The following is a 17141-nucleotide window of genomic DNA, read 5'->3' as shown; positions in this document are numbered from 1 at the left end:
GACCAGCATTGCAAATTATAGTCAAATCATCGCCACGATCTCCAACAGGGCTTAGGGAGGTCCTCATCCAGCAGTGGATTGAGCAAGCTCTGTGCACGTACACTACTTGCAATACCTGAGTGCAAGAAATTCTGATGAGAGATGAGCGCTCTATAATCAGACACGGAGCTACTTGAGCATGGATCAACAACAACAATCACCGCCTCCATTCGCCATGAAGTGGCGGTGACGTCACCACGGTGTTTGTGCCAGGCCAGATGCACTTTGAGGCCATGTGAAATGTCGAAGACTCGCTGCTGACAGGTCACGGGACAGACCCAGGTGCCATGGGTTGACTGACTGAGATGACTGGCAGATGCACCAGCTGCGCCCCCTACTGTGCCAACTTTCTGAATTTTAGCCACACGGCGCTCCTCTCGTTGTCGTGAGCGTCGCTCCTCTGCCCTCCGTTGTTGCTGGAGGACGACTGCCTCCAACTGCCCAGTAGCGACCTTCACGAGCCTCCTCCATAGAGGCTGATGTTGACACCGCTGGTACCAGTTATCGCCAAGTCCACTCAGCTCCACATTCTCCCGTACCGCATCAGTCCGTCTATTCTCCAGCCCATGTCGTGCCCGTTTAGCCCCCATTCTATTTGGCCAAACTTTCTGAATTTTAGCCACATGGCGCTCCTCTCGTTGTTGTGAGCGTCGCTCCTCTGCCCTCCGTTGTTGCTGGAGGACGACTGCCTCCAACTGCCCAGTAGCGACCTTCATGACTGGGCATGCGGGCTACATGACCCAGCCAACGCAGCCTTGCCTGCCGGAGGAATGTGTCCAGATCTGGACGATCTCCCAGACACACGCAGACGAGCCGCCAGGCTCAACGTATTTACATATCTAATTAAAACTGACTGGCAGAACATCTGCAACTGTTCCAGTTGGAGTATATTCTATATAGACCGCCAGTGTGCACAATTTATTCGTGTGTTCATCTCTGTCAAAACACATAGGGTTATTAAATTTATTTTTACATTGGCATTCAAACTTTTATTTAAGTTAATATTGTATCTATTATGAGTATTCAAAGATCTTATTCTTATCGTGGGGTCACCTCAATTTCGTCGTTTTCAAAGTTCCACCAAGAACCTCGAGTGAATTGTGACAAAACATAATTGATGAATGCTCAGAGATTACACACATAATCTTTATAACAAAAAAAGAGTCCTAAATTTATTTAAAAAGAAAATCCATGCTCGCATTTTTTTTTTACATTTGTTAAAACGAATGAAGCAACCCTAAGGTGATATGTTAAAATAAATAAAATCACCCCACGTGTCGTGACTTTTGAACCACCCTGTATATTTTTCTTTTAAGACTACAGTGTTATTCATGAACGTGTCCCGTTATTCTTTTGCATATTTGCGCACCGCCGCCAATACAGCACAGCATCACCAAGCAATGTGCTGTGTGTGCGTCAGTTGACACCCGGGATACCCCCGAAGGTGAGACGTTCCATCTCAAGGGGACTTTTCCCAGGTGAAATGCTCTATTTGTCTATTCGTATTTATTGAGATTTTCCGCACTGTGCGTAGCAAGGACTGTGAGTTTTCTTGGAAAGAGTGTTCGCAGCAATTATGCCGGAGAGGTTGGAGGTGGTTGTAAGTTGATTTTGACTTCACCACTGAAGAACTCAAGTGACCAGGATGAGTCTCATTCGTCACCAAAATTACAAAAGCAACGACGTAAAAACGATTACAGAAAGGAAGCAACTGGAATGCAGAGCAAAAAGAACAGCGTTGCGGACGAAATTGTGAATGCTGCAACAAACACTAAATCAATATTAGAGTTTTTTTTGAAACAGTTCATTGTTAAAGTCAGTTACAGTCACATCAAAATGTATTTTTTGTTGTTGCTGATTATTGCACGAGGATAAACCACTATGCACGCACGCGTCGCCCCGCGCGTACCAAGGCCAGGTTTTGCCGTCAGCGGCTAAGCACTCACGCACACGCACGCACGTACGTACGCACACAAAGATCCCCCGTATAGCCTTAACAGACTGTAGGGGCAAGTGCTGTTAGCGAGCAGCACCTATGGAGGCCGAAACGGTGCACGAGGGGCTGGGTGGCCAGCACCACGCCCGACCGCCTTTGTCTCCCCAGTGGCGATGTTTACACACCGGTACCAGGTACTCATTTTGAGGCTGAGTCGACCTAGGGGAGACCCAGGACCTGTTCAGATAATCGTCACTGGGTGTTGGCCGTGAGCGGGAATCGAACTCGTGTCGCCGGGTTCGTAGCGCAGCGCGCTAACCGCTACACTACCGCTCCCCACACGTACGCACGCACGCGCACGCACGTACACACATGTACGCACGGTCGCTCGCTCGCTCGCTGGCGTGTGAACGGGAAAAGATTATTAACGTAATTTGCTTGCGGTGAAGGAGAGCCTCGAGAGATTTAAACCGCCAGGGGAAAAAAAAATCCCTCTGTCTCCCTTCTTCTTGAGAGCTTTTGATTTCGGAATCGAAATTTGAGGCACGTTAAGTTTCAACTAAAACTTTTTTTTTGTTGAAATTACTGTCCAAGGAAACGCTATATTTTCACAGCGCAGCATTGAAAAAAACCCTGAAAAATCAATTTATCATCTTCTTGGTTCTGTCGGTAAAGTCACGTAGAATGGACATAAAATAATAAAAGTAAAACAATAAAATAAAATTCTCACGACGTTTTGGCCACAATAGAAGTAGCCTTCAGGTGAAGGAACAGAACTGTCGGGACAACAGCGCTTCAATGAACACTGCTAAGTTTAGCAGCGTCTTTTAAGCTGGGTGAGAGGAGCAGAGCACCTTGACAAAGGAGTTTACATATCAACAGAAGAATTTAGCATTGAAGTAGCTGTGTTAATGTGATAGATTAGCAGGATGTCAAAGTCAGAAATTAGCATGTAACTGAGAGATTCGCATGATATTAGTGTGAGGGATTAGCATGTAACTGGTCACGGAAGTAGCTATGTTAAAATCAGAGTTTACATATCTGACTTTAACATAGCTGCAACCCTCAAAAACGCTAAGATGCCAGCTAGCAACATCAGCAAAGATGAGCGCTTTGAATTATCTCAATTAAAAAAGAGGGATGACATTGTCATCCTCTCAGCCGACAAGGGCAATGCCACTGTCATCATGGACAAAATAGAATATAACAACAAAATTCAGGAACTACTCAACGATGGCAGCTATACAAAAATAAGCAGAGACCCCACCAACAGCCTCGTTACTAAAACCAACAAAATCATTTCTGATTCAACAGCATTAATTGATCAAACCAAACAGTTCTCGTTGAAACCTTCTGCGGCCAGGCCACCAAGATTATATGGCCTTCCAAAGATACATAAAGAAGATACACCCCTTCGTCCCATCGTCTCTACTATCAACTCCCCCACCTACAAACTGGCTCGTTTTTTTATCTGAAATCCTGCGGCCTTGTACTGGAAAAACCACCTCTGCGGTACTAAACTCTACTCACCTGGAATCGACAATCAAGGGTATTTCCATGTCACCAGACGACCTGCTTGTCAGTTTTGATGTGGTTTCCTTATTCACCAAAGTTCCTGTACCTGACGCCATCGCAATCATTGAAGACTTGGTTCATCAAGGACTGCATACTGATGTACCCCCCCTGGTGAGACACTGCTTAACCACCTAGAATGGAACTTTCTACAAACTGAGGGCACCCCAATGGGCTCCCCCGTATATCCGGTTGTAGCCAGCGTTTTCATGGAGAAATTTGAGACTGACGCCATCCAGACTGCCACTCTACGCCCGACCTTATGGAAGAGGTACGTGGATGACACTTTTGTCATCTGGCCACATGGCCGGCCTGCTCTAGACCAATTCCTCGACCACATCAATTCCATACACCCAGCCATCAGATTTACCATGGAAGTCAAAAAAGATGGCAAGCTACCTTTTTGGATGTCCTAATAAAAAAGAGACCTGATGGTTCAATGAGCCACTCTGTCTACAGGAAAGCTACCCATACGGATCCTTACTTAAAACCAGATTCCCACCACCATCCATCCCAGAAGAATTCCCTTATCAAGACTCTATACAATAGAGCCCAATGCATTTCCGACCAGGAACACATTGCCAGTGAACTCAAGCACGTACACCAAGCTCTCAAGGCTAATGGTTACTCCGACTACACAATCCGCAAAGCCATCACTCCAACCATGAAGAAGGATCCTCTTGAAGAGCCACTCAAAACCATCACCTTACCCTACATTGCGGGGGTCACTAAAAAGATCTCCAAAATCCTGAATAAACACAAGATCCAGGTCCGATTCAACACAGTACATAAAATCCGTGATCTGGTTCAATCTGTAAAAGATGTGGTTCCAGACATACAGTACCCGGGCGTTTACAAACTAAAGTGCCTCTGTGGTAGTAGCTACATTGGAGAAACCAAACGACATATCTCGGACCGCATCTGTGAACATAAAGCAGACTTGAAACACGGTAGGACAAACACCTCAGCCGTGGCAGATCACCGTTATAATTCAGTGGGCTCACATGACATTGACTTCTCCAAGACGGAGGTTCTCTGCAAGCCATCGGGCTACCTATGAGAAATTCGTTCATGAGGCCATCCACATATACAAACACAGAGACAATTTCAACCGAGAAGATGGATTCTGGCTTAGTAACCATTGGAAAGACGTTATAAACCATTTTGGTTCTTGATTGATTGTATTTTACGGTGACTTTCAGACCGCAGTCCATTCGCTGGCACTGCCTCTTAATACCTTTCACGCGACGGTCAATGGTATGGTTTATAGCATGTTGTATAATAATAAATAGTATAACAGTGTAATGTTTAACATAATTCATAAGGCAATATATAGTATCGTAATTGTATACTGAATATACAGCAGTGTGGTACACAGTAGGGTTGGTAGAATAATACATAGTGTAATATTACAAGTGTGGTGGTCACTCTGTACACACGCACACACTACACAGTACTTACCAGAACAGGGTCATTGGTATCCCTGATCAAGACCCCGCCTGAGGGGTGGAGGCTGTGAAGTGTGTGTGTGTGTGTGGGATCCCCCAGAACCCTGTTCCTAGACAGAAAGTGGGATCGAACAAACACAGATTGTTTGGGATTCCTGTGGCCAGCACCTCTCCTGAGGGGAGGGCGCTGCGAGGGATCCGTGATCCCTCGGAACGGGCGGGGGAATCGTATAAAAGGCGGGCTCCTGAGAGCAGAGGGAGTTGGTCTCAAGCCGAAGCCGGGGAGCCACCTGAAGAAGAAGAGACCCTGGACCCCAAGCCCTGACGTCCTTCTGAGGGCCGGGGCTCAGTGTGGTGCCAGTGATCAGCAGGCTAGGACCCTGAGGTTCCCTCAGCCCAACGTCCTTCTCAGGACCGGGTCTGGACGGGCCAGTGGTCAGAGACCCACCGGTGCCAGCGGTGGGTCAGCCTCCCCTAGGTCCAGCTCGCCGGAGGGCTATAGGAGTAGTCGGGCCAACGGCTAGGGTACGATAGCCCGGAGGCTGTACCTCCTCAGGTTGTGGGTAGAAGGGGCCATTACCCCTTCGTGTTAGGGCCTAGTGAATTGTGATAAGATAACAATAAAAGTATTTGCTTACCACTACGACTCCATCTCCATCTACGACTACTACACAAGTCTAATATTTTACAGTCTAAAGTATAGGGTAGTGTATAGTAACGCATTGTATAATTCAAGGGTGGGGTTTGTCTATGGCAGTGTATATTACGGTGTATAGTCGTGTAATGTAGAAAAAAGTTTAGTTGGAGACATATCAATATAATGCATAATGCTAGAGCTTACATTGGGCTGTGTTTACGATATTATAGAATGTAGTTTAGATTGGAAGGTATAATATTGTAATGTATAGTAGTCTAGTTTATAGCATAGTTGTAACGCAACACAGGACAGAGCAGCGCATCGTGGCTGTTTCTCTCTCTCCCCCCTCCTCCGTTCCGAGCACAGATGGACTCGTCCGTCTGAACAAAGCTCATCGCTTTCCGTGGTGCTAACGTTGAGGAAAAAAGAAACCGCCACTTTTTTGGACATAGAATTGTAATGTATAACGACTTGTTGTTAGTAGCTCAGCTGATTTGAGAGTACAGTATATTGAGTTTATTGATAACACTGATGTAGTTTATATTTTAGTTTTTTTATCAGTTTACTATATGGTATTCATTATATAGTGTAGTGTATACCCAGTTACTTTATGTTAATAGCTCAACTTATTGAAGAATATATTGAGTACATTTCTTATATTGATGTAGTTTATACTTAGTTCTTTCACATCGGCTTATTGTATGATAGTTGGGTAGTTGCAGTTATTTAGCGTCAATATACTAAATGCCTCTGTTGATATGTAAACTCTGACTTTAACATAGCTACTTCCGTGACCAGTTACATGCTAATCCCTCACACTAACATCATGCTAACCTCCCAGTTACATGCTAATTTCTTACTTTAACATCCTGCTAATCTATCACATTAACACAGCTACTTCAATGCTAAATTCTTCTGTTGATATGTAAACTCCTTTGTCAAGGCGCTCTGCTCCTCCCACCCAGCTTAAAAGACGCTGCCAAGCTTAGTAGTGTTCCTTGAAGCACTGTCGTGCCGACAGTTCTGTTCCTTCACCTGAAGAAGGCTACTTGTGTTGTGGCCAAAACGTCGAGAGAATTTTATTTTATGTTTTATTTTTATTATTTTATTTCCATTCTACGTGGTGACTTTACCGAAATAACCAAGAAGATGAATCCCTGCAGTCACGAAAGCTTTAAATCGAAAAATCCATTTAACAGTTTAGCCGTCGAGTTAATTCTTTATATATTATCATCAGAGCCCAACAGAAAATGGGATCTAGCGATGGTATTTTACGTTTCTCCTGATGGCGGGTGACTGTGTACGGAGCTGTAATAGCAGCAGTCCGCCAAGACTTTGACTGCAGATGCTCTGTGTGTATATGTGTCTGTTCAAGGATCGGTGGTGGAGCGGTTAGCGCTACGCTGCGCTACAAACCCAGCGACTCGAGTTCGATTCCTGCTCACGGCCAACACCGATTAATTCTAGATTTGAAGCTGTCGTGACTGCAAGGATTCATACTCTTTGTTTTTTTTCGGTAAAGTCACGTAGGTAAAATAAAATAAAACTACTAAATTAAATCACGACGTTTCGGAGGCAACACAAGCTTCCGGCTTCAGGTGGAACAGACACAGCAAAATTCGCTGTATCCACAAATGAACAGCTCTGGAATACCCGAGATTATATACAGGTTAAGGGGGAGGAGCCAGGAAGGGACGTGGGTGGGGAGAAGAGGGCTAAGTTAAGCCGCCTTTTGTTATGCTGCAGGGGGTTCGGGGGGAGGGCGATGGCGTGCTGCACGAGAGAGCACCATCCTGGTATAAACGGAAACGGCTGTACAATTATCAGCCAGTTAACGTTTGACTTGGTTGATGACATCTTTCCAAAAGTTGCTCAATTTGAAACCATCCTCTCGGTTGAAGTTGTGTCTAAGCTTGTGTTGCCTCCGAAGTGTCGTGATTTAATTTAGTTGTTTTATTTAATTTTACCTACGTGACTTTACCGAAAAAAAGCAAAGAGTACCGGTGACGATTGTCTGAACCGGTCCTGGGCCTCCTCTAGATCGACTCAGCCTCAAATGAAGATCTGCTACTGTGTGTAAACATCGCCACTGGGGAGACAAGGACGGTTGGGCGTGTTGCTGGCCACCCACCCCCTCGCATGCCGTGCCGGTCTTCGTAGGTGCTCGCTAACAGCACTTGCCCCTACAGTCTGTTAAGGGGAACTCTGTCTGTTGAAGGAGCGGCTACGGGTGTTTTGAAAAATGGGGACATTTAGGACGCATTGAACAATTTTACAGCGATGGTGAGAGGCTTCCCCTCTCCCCCACCACCCATCTTGCGCGACGATTATTCGCATCGGAAGGGAAATGCGTGAACATGCGTATGCTGCGCTCAATGCAAAACCTGCGAGTCGCGTTCGCACTGAAAACAAACAAAAACGAGACCTCCTTTGCCAGTATTAAATTATGATAATGGGGTTTTCCCCTTTCTGGCAATAAAACAGGTAGAAAGACGTTAAAACACCAAACCTAAACCTTTGCAAGGAATCATGTCTGCATTAACCACATATATTGGGGTGAACATGCGAACAGAAAAAAACATGCTCTGACAGTAAAAGACAATGCACATACTGTCAGAGCATGTTTTTTTGCTTGCATGTTCACCACAAGTATATGTGGTTAATGCAGACATGATTCCTTGCAAAGGTTTAAGTTTGGTGTTTTAGCATATTAACACAGCTGTTTTATTGCCAGATAAAAGGGGAAAACCCCGATTATCACAAAGAAAACAATTGACGCACTTGCACGACGGCGATACCATCCGCAGCGCATCCTTCAATCGCTTTTGTGGGATTTCGCAAGCCTGGCAGGGATGAGCCAGACTGGCTGAGAATGTGCAGGCGTTGTTTGATAAAGGGCCGCGATCCGGGCCAGGTGAAAGGCAGTACAAGCAACATAGTCTTGAATCTGCGTGGGTATTTTACTGACGCTCGCCTCTTTAATGCATGGCCTTTCACGGGAGTCTTCGGTGTTTTCCATTCCCTCAAGCCAGATGCTCCAAAATGGAATTGGCCAAACACCCCGATGTCTGATCCACCTGCAAACGACCCTCGAGACTCGGCGAGGCTTTGCTGGGCGAAAGGGCAATACCGTTTGCTCGCCGTCTTTAAGCTTTGCGGCTTGATTGTTCAAGAGTTGCAACGAAGAACTTGCCATCCAGGCTGTCATCATCTGGCCGGCCGTGAAGCGTCACAGCCGTCTCTCCCTCTCTCTCTCGCCGAGCCGTGTCCCGACAGCAGAAGCGATGGTGGTACCTCTTCCCGTGGCCTTGACACAATCAGCAACGGCGTAGTTTTTCCTCCACGTGACATCCCGCCTTCCACACTCGGGACCCGAAGATTCGTTTCGCAAGCTGCGCTGTGGTTTTTTTTGTCGCTGCTGAACGCCACCGCTTCTCGTGAATGGTGGCAGCCAGCGAGACAAGCGATGCCCTTGCAAATTTGCGCCTAGACGATAGCCTCACGTCCCAAACGCAGCCCATACATTACACCGAGAAGCACGCGTGGCGGAGTGGGGGATCAGGTGGGATGGAGGGAACCTGAACCGTGTGCCTACCTTTGGGTACAGAATCTAAACCAGATATTCCTTTAAAAAATATAGATTTTTTTTATTTGGTGGTTGGTCTGATTCATTAATTGTAATGATAATTATTCCCAGCCGCTTGACCCTTATGTTGGCTGTTGCCCAGAATAACCCGTTGTCATTGGTCAACAAGCCCTTTGACCAATACCGCGTGTCTCTAGAGGCCGCATCGTTGCGCTACAGCACCGCCCGTTCGTTTATTTTGCCGGTTGCCGAGTGCAGCCTTGAGACCCGCCTGCATTGAGCTGCTATGTAAATTCACGAAAGAATAATAATTGGTCATATTATTGGTACTTTCGGTAAAGTCACGTAGATATAAAACAACAAATCAAATTGATACAATTTAAATTTAAGACAAATTTGAATTGAAAATATAAATACAAAAAACACAATAAGAAATAGTAAAGTAAAATTTGTATTAAACATTTAAAATAAATTGAAAATAATAAAAGCAAAAAGTTTTAGGTCGATAATTGGTTACTTATTTTTTTATGAGCACTCCGTCCCTTCTGTCTCGTGTTTCGTGAGAGCAGTCACCCGAAGCGCGTGTGGGCATAGAGGGTGGCAGGACATCCCTCTCCTCGTACCAGGGCCTACGCCAACCGCGCTACTCCACAGGCGTCTGCACTTCCCACGCCCAACGCGACCGCGATGTACCCTGCCCACGTCTCCGCGTATTCGCGTGGCTGCGAGCATTCGCGAAGGGGGCCATTCTGCTATTGTAATGAGTCCGGTGGTACACTACGTGTGCACTGACGCAAAGCGTTCGGACGTTGCCTGACCATGCGCTGTCTCTGAGCCTGGGGATACCACTGGGTTATGGAACTGTCAAACTGTGAACCGGGGCAAGGTCGGTACCCTGGAGGCTGCTCTGACGCATCAAATGAATGCGTGACGCGTGCACGTGCTTGTCGGCGTACGCACTCGAGTTCGATTCCCGCTCGTGCCCAATAATAGTGGCGAATATTTGAACCGGTCCTAGGGTCTCCTCTATGTTGACTCAGCATTAAAAGAGAAACCTCGTGCAGTTTGTGAACATTAGCACTGAGGAGACCTCAGTTGGCCTGGTGCGATGCTGGCCATCCACTCCCTAGTGTGCCGTGCCGACCTGAATCGGTGCCTGCTAACAGTACTTGCCTCAACAATGTGTTGAACGCCGTACGGGGTGTCTTGTCTTATCTTCATGTGCGTGCCTGTGTAGCTGACACAGTGGGGAGCACAGGTGGGCCATCTGCCCGTCATCTCAGTCAGTCAACCCATGGCACCTGGGTCGATCCTGTGACCTCCTGCCAGCAAGTCTTCTGTACTTCGCGTGACCTCAAAGTGTCGTGCCTGCATTCATAAGTGCTCGCTAATGGCACTGTATGTGGCGGATCGTTGTCTTTGTGCGAGTGTCTTGGCTGGAGGTAGCGGTTGCGCAGTGGTTAGTACACCGCGCTATGAACCCGGCCACGAGTTCATTATCGTTCATGGCTAACAACATTGATGGCGAGCGACATCTGAACAGGTCCTGCCTCCCCCCCCCCTCCTAACCCAACACCACCTTCACTAACTCACACTGACCAGCATGGTGAAGTATGGTCAAACAACCCCCTTTGAACAACAACACAGCGCGCCTTAAGAGGCTTTCGTTCGGCAGTGGTTTGACAAAGCGCTGTGACTTAGGAGAAGTCGATTTCAGATCAACTCTGCATTATGCATTAGGCGCATTTGTTGTTGTTGGTGTTTTTTTTTTCGAGTAGAGTTTTAATTTCCTATATGGGCTCGGTGCCACGGTTGGCCGCTTGGCTCTGCACGTGAAAGGCTGCAAAAGCGATGAAATACAACGGAAGATTTCTGCCCGCACCACACCTCGTCAAGCGAGGCAGCCAATTTAATTTGCTCATTGTTCCGATGTTCCTATTCACATTTTCAAATAATAATAATAATACAAATTCCATTGTCCCAAGTGCCGTGACCGACACAAGATGTTCCTTCTGGGTGACTGTCTGATAACCGCCACCAGAGAATTCCTCCTCTCACCACAGGGAGAGAGACACCGCGCAGTGATACACAAAAAATAAACATGGGGAAATCACTGTGCAGTGAAATGACCATTGCGTCAGTACAGTTTTGCCACAAAACTGCTCTAGCTCTCTCCTGAGGCCCCTCTCACGAATGTACTGCACGTTGAACTTCTTTCGCACCGTACGTAGCCAACCTCGCTAATCGGAGGTGCGGGGGAAGGACACCGAACTAAACAGAAAAAAAGCAGTTCTACAGAAACGAGTTTTTAATCGAGAATTAAAAGTTCATAGCTCCCAGTGGCTTCCGAATATCGGAAGGCAGAGCGTTCCAGACGGCCGCAGAAGCGCATCTGAAAGCGCGCGATGCGGTGAGCGCATTTGATCGGGGGCCTAAATCGTGACCTCGGCTTGTCATTCAGCTCCTGAATATATTGCTGCCATTATGCGCGGCAACGGAATAGCAGAGCTGCGTTGACACACGGTGTGCAGCAATTAATTTGGCATGTTTATGTAGCTACACCAATATGTGCGCGTGATAAGAGGAGCCAAACAACGGCGCGTTCTTTATCACTGCGAAGGGAACATTTGTTTCATCTGTCAGCCTCTCTACCTTTCAAGTAGTTGCGTCCAATTGCCATTTTGTTTCTTCACGGTGATCCTTGACGGGGCTTTATATTGTTCAGCTTCGCCTTTAGCTTGCTGGTCTTCTCGCATTCATATTCATGCAGCTGCCATAATAGAAGGACGTGTACGCTATATGCTGTATTCAGTATTTATATAAGCCGTGCTTTATATCGTATTCATTATATGCAAGGTTGTGCTTGCCTTTTACCATAGCCCATTGCCCCGCTCTGGCCTCTTAGCCCTTCTCTGCCCCCCTCCCTCTGCACCCCCCCATCCCACATGGGCGCTTCTGGAAATGGAAATGCCTCCCGAGGCGGCTGCTGCCGATGTTGCCAACCACCACGCGTACAGCAGAGCTCGTCACACAGAGCAGATCGCCACGACGGCTCCCGATCTCATCAGATGTCTCCGCAGCTACGCAGGCTGACTTAGTGCCCGGGTGGGAGGCTGCCTGAGATGAGCAAGGCGTTGTAGGCTTGGGCTGCGAGGCGGCTAGCAAATTTGCCGTACAGCGAGTGGATTCATGACTCTATCCGTGCAGAGCTTTGCGTGTTAACACCCCCGTGTGCATGGCTGTTCTTCGGGCACCGCAGTGTACTCCGACAATGTCACTTGGGTGTGGAATTGGCCAAACATCCCAATGTAGGATCCCCCGGAAAAAAGCGTGAGAGCGAGTGAGGCTTTCCTGGGTAATGAGCAGTGGTATTATTATTATTATTATACGGGAAGGTTTGTTTGTTGATACACTCCTTTGTTTCGCCACGCAGAGTATCCGCCCCATCTTCCCTAACATACAAAAATGTAAAAGTGATTGCTGCTCAAATTAGCATTGAGTCGGCGCTCGTATCATGTCTACAGTCCTAATCCACGGGTGTAACTTTCACTTTCCCGTGCCGGATGCGAGTCCATCCACAGAACAACCACTCTTGACTCCCCCCCCAACAAAATGTAACTTCTTTTATCCACCCGGCGGGATGATGAGCTGAGTCAACCCCCGGTCATGATTTCAACTCGGAGCTTTCCCCATTGCGATCCGCTCACTCTAGCACCGAGCCACCTGGCGGGATCGTCTTTGCCGTAGCGCAAAATCAAAGCGATTGAACATCACCGCGTGCAGCCCGATTGTTGTTTAACGGACGCACCTGCAGCGAGGTCTGTGCTGCGTTATTTACCGAGCGACGCAATGAAGGAAGGGTCGGTCGGGAGAGACTAAGACACAGAGAGAGAGAGAGAGAGAAACACGTGGGGAGGAGGATCGAGGGCTCACGCACCATTCATCGCCGAGCGTGACACGTGACAGCGACACGAGCGACGAGCAATGAGCGAGAGCGTCGCTTTGTTCGTGCGAGGGAGACGTTCTGAGGAATGCCGATCCCAGGGCACTTTGCGCCGCCGCGTGCGCTCCTCTAATGGGCCGAGGTGAGGTGGGGGGAGGGGAGCCGCCTCGAGGCAGATGTGGTGGTGGTGGTGGTGATGATGATCACAAGCGGCTGCTTGCATGCCTGCCTTGCCCCTGGGGCTGTTTAAAAAAAAAACATCCGCGAGAACGTCTCGGCCACGAGCGGCCCGCTATTATTATTTTTCCTTCTAACCACTGTCATTTTTGCCTCGCTTATCAGTCAACGCAATGGCTATGAAATTATGGTTGGTAATGCACCGCAATTAAATTACCGTATGTGTAAGGAGGCGGCTGACCCCCGTGCTCGGAGCGGATGGATCGTTCGCTGGACTAGCGGTGGAGGGCGTGGGGGGGGGAGGTCATCGCTTGCATTTTCCAACAGACGGCCCTCAAAATAACGGCGTGTCATTTTGCATTAGACGGAGGAGAGTTTGGTTAAAAAAGGCAATCAACTCGGACGGCGAGTTGCATCCTAATTTAATTTGGCTCGAAATTGGAAACACGAAAACGTCCGCGACAATGAAAATGACGAAACGAGGCTTCGGCAGTTCCTTATCCCAGGTCAGTGGTTGGATCTCTCGGGTTCACCGCCATCCAATGCGCACGGCACAAACAGCTCTCTCGTTTCCGGCGATGATTTTCATGCATTTATTCCTAAACTCCCATTTGAATTGCGTGCGCGTCTGAGACATCGCTCACACGGCGTTGCTCAGAAGTCGTCACCTTCCCGGCCGGTGCAGGCGAATGGCTTCAGTGCGCTCGGTCTCTCCCCCCCCCCCCCCCCCAGCTTCCTTTCCCGACGAAACAACGTGAAGTGTTTGAGGATCGTAAGAGAGCTGAACGTTGTTATCCGCGTCGCAAATGCCGCGCGTCGTCACGCAATCATCAGCAGCAGTCTTACGCGAGCGGAAAGAGAGAGCATTCTTAGTCTCAACTCAATTTGTAAACCGTCATTTTCCCACAAGCATAAAGGCGCAAACATCAACAAAATAATAATAATAACAACATAATTTAAGCGAACAACCCTAAATCTGTTTTTTTTTTTTTAAATAGCAATTACTTATGTGCCATTCACTTGATTCATATCCGTGAAGAAGAAATAATCCACATTCGATGAGCAATCTCTCTCTCTCTACAGACACGACACGATAATAATACAGATTGTTTGCTAATTGATCCCCACGTGACCCCCTGGCAGCCCAGGCATGTCTCTCGGCTAAATGAAGCGCAAAATGTACGAAAGGCAAATTCCAACGTGGAGAGTCTCAGGGAGCCGTGGTGGAGGGAGGCGGCCCCCCCTCCCCTCGCCACCCCCACTCCGGCGACGGTTTGGGTCGCTTGCACGCGGCCGCCAACTCGGGGCGTGCCAACAACCCCGGGTGGCGAGGGCAAAGAGGGCCTCGCTGTGCGGTGGAAGCGGGGGGGGGGGGAATCGACCCTGCCCGATGAGCGACGCGCCGCGCGGGACATCGTGCTAACGCGACGCAGCCCTGTCTCCCCTACCCCCCCCCCATCCCAGGCTTGGAACTGCTTTTTTTGTGTTTGGGTTGTTGTTGTTGTTGTCTTTCCACCCTTTTCCCCTCTCTCCCGCCCCACACCTCTTAATTAGCACGGTTGGCTACGTACGGTGCGAAGGCAGTTCAATATACCGTACGTACGGGGCGCGGGGTCACTCGTGTTGCGCGTCTCGCGGGCTATATCCTTGGCCGCCGATTGCCGCTCTTTACGATCCTCGTCAACAAAGTAGCAGCTCGCTCAGTGTGAGGAGCGCAAGAGAAGGGCTTCCTTTGCTTGTCCGGTTAAACAACGCACTCCAGATGCCAAAATCGACTTCTCTTTCACAGAATGACAGCCGGATTTGTACAATTGGTGTCTCCCGTCTCCCCCCCCCCCCCCACCCCCTGTGTTTTACAATTCATGCGTGGTCCATTTCGTACAATTATTCACCAATTTCACTGCTTCCCACACATCGCCGACGTGGAGTGAGTCAATGTGGCCAGGGTGATGGCAGGGCCGTCTATGGTGGAGACGATGATGCCAAAAAAGCGTCAACACGCGAATGTTTTAAATTAAGGATCTCGACATTGCTGATATCCAGAAATGTTTTATTTACAGCCTTCATGACTCATTGATACTTTGCTTTTATATTTGGTAATTAAAGTTTAGGGCTCTTTGCCACTCAGTGTGTAATGCCAGAATTCGGCAAAAGTGTTTAATGAATAAAACCTCACTGAATTAGAGCCTTTCACTTTTCACTTTTACGGTTACTAACAATCGTTGATATATGAACAGATGATGTATTTTTATGACATATATAATGAAAGAGGAAATGAGTGGAGCAATTTAAATGGTACTGACCATTCAAAGTCAGCACATTTAAGAACTCGCTGTGGTTTTAATTTTAATGCACCTCCAAAATACAAGCCATTCTCAATACCAATATTCTTTATATGGCTTTGGTGATGCACCTGAAGGTTGTTACTCAAAATTCAATCAATTCCAAAGTCAGTAATAAAGAGTCTACGGTCGTAAAAATGCAATCCCCTTAAAGTTAACAAAGTCGGAGGGATAAATGTAGTCAACCAATAAAAACATTCTAAAGGACTGTAGTGAGAAAAAATATAGCCTATTTAATCAACTCAATGACTTCTTTGCATTAACATTATTACAGTGAGCAGCGATGGCCACACAGCATCGGGAAACAATTGCAGGTGGTGCATTCCTTTCCGGGCGCTCGATCAACTCATTAAATCCTGCCTCCACGTCCCCCCCCCCACCGTTGGCTTCAACAATTCCTCTCCTATCAGAGCTTAATTTGTTCCCGCCATCTCCCCGCAAGCTTCTTAAAGGCCCTCCCTTGGGGGAAAAAAAAAATTGATGAGCGCTATTATTAGCGAGCCCTCCTGTCTCCGACACGCCGAGCCTTGCCGGGCGGCCGGTGCTACGGCTCAGGAGTTTTGGGGACGTGCGCTGGGAGCCGGTGGATGTGTGGTTACTGACGCAGATGAATGGGTGATTCCGGGTACGTGGGGTGGTGTCTGTGTGCTATACGATTAGTCCGCCCAGTTGCTCGCCGTGCTCAAGCCATCCGACCCCCCCCCCCCCCCAAAACAAAATGATCTCTTGTGATTCTCATGCTATTGGTCACGAACTCGTGCGCGCTAAAAATGGGCCGTTTGTCAATCCACTGCTGTTTGTTGTCCTTCCCCGCACCTCCGGTCAGCACGGTTGGCTACGTACGGTACGAAAGAAGGTCAACACACACACACACGTACATAAGTCTCCCCATGCCGTGTGGGTCGTGAGGGTTATTTGGCTATACTTCACCACGCTGGTCATTGCGGGTCAATGATTGCGGGAGGGAGTGGGGGTGGGTATAGACGGTGGGAGCATGGCAAGGACAAGGAAAGAATACGTACAGTACAACATCCACTCACTGCCCAGGCTCAAATCTCTGCTTAGCTTCTGAGATCTGATAAGATCGGGCAAGTATTTGGTGATTTAGTGAAAAAATTAGGACAAACAGTTTCACTCGCTTAAGAATAATTTTGCGAATTAAAAAAGGATCGTCGAGGTATATTACGTAACTTACTGCTACAGGGTTATTTCCATTCGTGTTTGTTTTTTCAACTCCCATGCACAAATACAACTTTTAAACGTGCATCAATTAAAGATGCGGCTCTAATCAACCGGAGTTAACACTCAGATGTGTAAATTCCGTACTTGCTGTTTAATGCTCTAAATGCGTTTGAATTAGGGACAGCTCTTTGATGTTTTTTTGGGGTGGGTGGGGGGTAGCGGGCGGGGGGGTATCCACGACTGGTTGGTCGATTTGGAGAGACCACGCTGGGAAATTTC

At 47.8% G+C, this 17141-nt stretch overlaps 1 protein-coding gene across 7 annotated transcripts in view; it reads left to right on the top strand.

The window, feature by feature from the left end:
* The window catches only part of LOC116957737 (sodium/potassium-transporting ATPase subunit beta-1-interacting protein 3-like), a 175723-nt gene that overhangs the window by 111427 nt on the left and 47155 nt on the right, over nt 1–17141 (top strand). Inside the window, exon 1 of one of the 7 annotated variants that reach the window (XM_076053268.1) lies at nt 13144–13303. The exons of 5 other annotated variants lie outside the window; for them this stretch is intronic. The gene's annotated coding sequence lies outside the window, so the exon portion shown is untranslated. Of the gene's footprint in view, nt 1–13143; nt 13304–15207; nt 16306–17141 lie in introns of those variants that run through there. One more of the 7 variants, XM_076053265.1, reaches the window with a different exon arrangement.

The sequence above is a fragment of the Petromyzon marinus genome, chromosome 3, assembly GCF_048934315.1.
Source record: "Petromyzon marinus isolate PM22_M1 ecotype Great Lakes invasive population chromosome 3, UKy_Petmar_22M1.pri1.0, whole genome shotgun sequence".
Classification (NCBI taxonomy): domain Eukaryota; kingdom Metazoa; phylum Chordata; class Hyperoartia; order Petromyzontiformes; family Petromyzontidae; genus Petromyzon; species Petromyzon marinus.
This window is presented reverse-complemented; position numbering and strand designations above follow the sequence as displayed.